The sequence below is a fragment of the Triticum aestivum genome, chromosome 4A, assembly GCF_018294505.1.
Source record: "Triticum aestivum cultivar Chinese Spring chromosome 4A, IWGSC CS RefSeq v2.1, whole genome shotgun sequence".
Classification (NCBI taxonomy): domain Eukaryota; kingdom Viridiplantae; phylum Streptophyta; class Magnoliopsida; order Poales; family Poaceae; genus Triticum; species Triticum aestivum.
The window spans coordinates 726,230,013-726,233,676 of record NC_057803.1 but is presented as its reverse complement, the minus strand read 5'-3'; positions in this window follow the sequence as shown (position 1 = coordinate 726,233,676).

Genomic DNA, 3,664 nt, shown 5'->3' with positions numbered 1-3,664 from the left:
AAACTATGGTACCTAGCGTTGGCAACAACCGAGAGAACTGTTATCAAGGTGGGCCATCCGTCATTGTTCAGGTCGGATTTCTTTAGTTGGGCTGGACCATCAGTGCCCAAATCTCTCTGCCATTATGAGCGTTATTGATCTTGATTCCCCCCATAGAAAACATTATTTCCCCTTATTGATTCTAACTATTAAAGTGAGAATTTAGTGAATACGAGGCTGATGCATCACATGGCCCCCGTTAGCTCCGTCGGCGTAGGCATCACGCCGTCACACGGCCGTCGCCGCCCGGGTAGCCGGGCCCACCTCTATGCCGATGACCCGACCTATGCCGACGGCCACCGTAGGCATATAGCCAGCGCTGCCGACAGCCGAGCTATGCCGACGGCCCCCGTCGGCATAGGTGGACTTGTGCCGACGACTTGTCTACGCCTATGGGTTGACCTAGGCCGTCGGGATACCTCTATCTATGCCGACGGGGGCCGTCGGCATAGAGTAGGCCGTTGGCAGCTGCAGTTATTCTGGTAGTGATGGACCATGACGACGACGATGCTGCCACCTTGAGTACGACAGATTAAGCATTCATATAAACATAATATGTACTGGACATCCATGATTCAAAGTTCAAAGGAGGGGGTGCCCTCATTTATAGGCTAAGCAGGGGCCCCTATTTTCATACACTGAACATCCATACTTCAAAGTCCAACTCATTTTCGTACAGAAGCAATGTATTTTCAAAAGTATCCATCCACTGCAATTTTTAACTCTGCAAAAGCCTGCCTATTCCTAGCAATCTCCAAGCACTTAAAGTAGTTACCACATTTAACATCTCCGACCTGTTCAATCTCTCAGGTTGTCATGGCTCAGAGGTAAAACAAAATGATCAGCAAACCCAAAGTGCAAAAGGAAAATAACATGAAAACAAAATCATGTGTGTTGCAAAATCAACTTATCATGTAAAGGGATTCACTACATGAGCATCGGCAGAAATAGCACATGATGAACAACATTTTGCAATGAATGCAAAACCATGAGGCAAGCAAATCAAGTTCAAAGCCATCATAGTGCTGAAATTAAAGACCTCTCAAGACCAACATAATTGGTTCCTAATTAATGAAGTCACGAGATTCTACATTGACATCTCTACCAAAGGTTGGACAGATTCTTACACATCCTTGGAATAACAGAATCTTCTTCAGATGAAATATAGCAGCAACGTATCGTGATAATCACCATCACCGATGCAAAGAGAACATGCTGGAGACAACCCACATAGGTTGCACCCATCCGACCCAGTTTTTAAAAGCAAACGCATTTGGATTGAATTTGGAGCCATTTCCCAATTCAATTGTGACACAACGTTTAGATTTGCTGTCTGATACGTCCATTTTGCATCATGCTTTTATATGAATATTTATTGGATTATGGGCTCTTATTACACATTATATCTCAATACTTATGGCTATTCTCCCTTATTTTACAAGGTTTACCATGAAGAGGGGGAATGCCGGCAGCTGGAATTCTGGCTGAAAAAGGAGTAAACATTGGAACCTATTCTGCACTGCTCCAAAAATCCTGAAACTCCACGAAACATGTTTTTCGAATTAATAAGAATTATTGAGCGGAAGAAATACATCAGGGGGCCCACACCCTGGCCAGGAGGGTGGGGGGCGCGCCCACCCCTACTGGGCGTGCCCCCTATCTCCTGGCCCCCCTGGTGCCCCCCCGATGTCCATCTTCTGCTATATGAAGGCTTTTATCCTGGAAAAAAATCGTGGGCAAGCTTACGAGACGAAACTCCGCCGCCACAAGGCGGAACCTTGGTGGAACCAATCTAGAGCTCCGGCAGAGATGTTCTGCCGGGGACACTTCCCTCCGGGAGGGGGAAATTATAACCATCATCATCACCAACGATCCTCTCATCGGGAGGGGGTCAATCTCCATCAACATCTTCACCAGCACCATCTCCTCTCAAAACCCTAGTTCATCTCTTGTATCCAATCTTGTATCAAAACCACAAATTGGTACCTGTGGGTTGCTAGTAGTGTTGATTACTCCTTGTAGTTGATGCTAATTGGTTTACTTGGTGGAAGATCATATGTTCAGATCCTTAATGGATATTATTACTCCTCTGATTATGAACATGAATATGCTTTGTGAGTAGTTACGTTTGTTCCTGAGGACATGGGTGAAGTCTTGCTATTAGTAGTCATGTGAATTTGGTATTCGTTCGATATTTTCATGAGATGTATGTTGTCTTTTCCTCTAGTGGTGTTATGTGAACGTCGACTACATGACACTTCACCATTATTTGGGCCTAGAGGAAGGCATTGGGAAGTAATAAGTAGATGATGGGTTGCTAGAGTGACAAAAGCTTAAACCCTAGTTTATGCGTTGCTTCGTTAGGGGCTGATTTGGATCCATATGTTTAATGTTGTGGTTAGGTTTACCTTAATACTTCTTTTGTAGTTGCGGACGCTTGCAATAGGGGTTAATCATAAGTGGGATGCTTGTCCAAGTAAGGGCAGTACCCAAGCACCGGTCCACCCACATGTCAAATTATCAAAGTACCGAACGTGAATCATATGAACGTGATGATAACTAGCTTGACGATAATTCCCATGTGTCCTCGGGAGCTCCTTCCTCATTATAAGAAATTGTCCAGGCTTATCCTTTGCTACATAAAGGATTGGGCCACCTTGCTGCACTTTATTTACTTTCATTGCTTATTACTTGTTACAATTTATCTTATCACAAAACTATCTATTACCTACAATTTCAGTGCTTGCAGAGAAAACCTTACTGAAAACCGCTTATCATTTCCTTCTGCTCCTCGTTGGGTTCGACACTCTTACTTATCGAAAGAACTACGATAGATCCCCTACACTTGTGGGTCATCAAGACTCTTTTCTGGCGCCATTGCCGGGGAGTGTAGCGCTTTTGGTGAGTGGAACTTGGTAAGGGAATATTTATATAGTGTGCTGAAATTTTCTGTTACTTGTCACTATGGAAACTAATCCTTTGAGGGGCTTGTTCGGGGTATCTTCACCCCGACCAGAAGAGCAAAGAGTTGATCCTCAACCTACTGAACTTTTTGAAAATATTTACTTTGAGATTCCTTCGGGTATGATAGAAAAACTGGTAGCTAATCCATTTACAGGAGATGGAACATTGCATCCCGATTTGCACCTTATCTTTGTGGATGAAGTTTGTGGATTATTTAAGCTTGCAGGTATTCCCGATGATGTTGTCAAAAGGAAGGTCTTCCCTTTATCTTTGAAGCGGGATGCATTGACATGGTATAGGCTATGTGATGATACGAGATCTTGGAATTATAAACGATTGAAGTTGGAATTTCACCAGAAGTTTTATCCTATGCATCTTGTTCATCGTGATCGCAATTACATATATAATTTCTGGCCCCGCGAAGGAGAAAGCATCGCTCAAGCTTGGGGGAGGCTTAAGTCAATGTTATATTCGTGCCCCAATAATGAGCTCTCCCGGGAAATGATTATTCAAAATTTTTATGCTCGGCTTTCTCTCAATGATCGCAACCTGCTCGATACTTCTTGTGCTGGTTCTTATATGCTGAAGACTATTGATTTCAAATGAGACTTATTGGAAAGAATTAAACGCAACTCTGAAGATTGGGGTTCCGATGATGGTA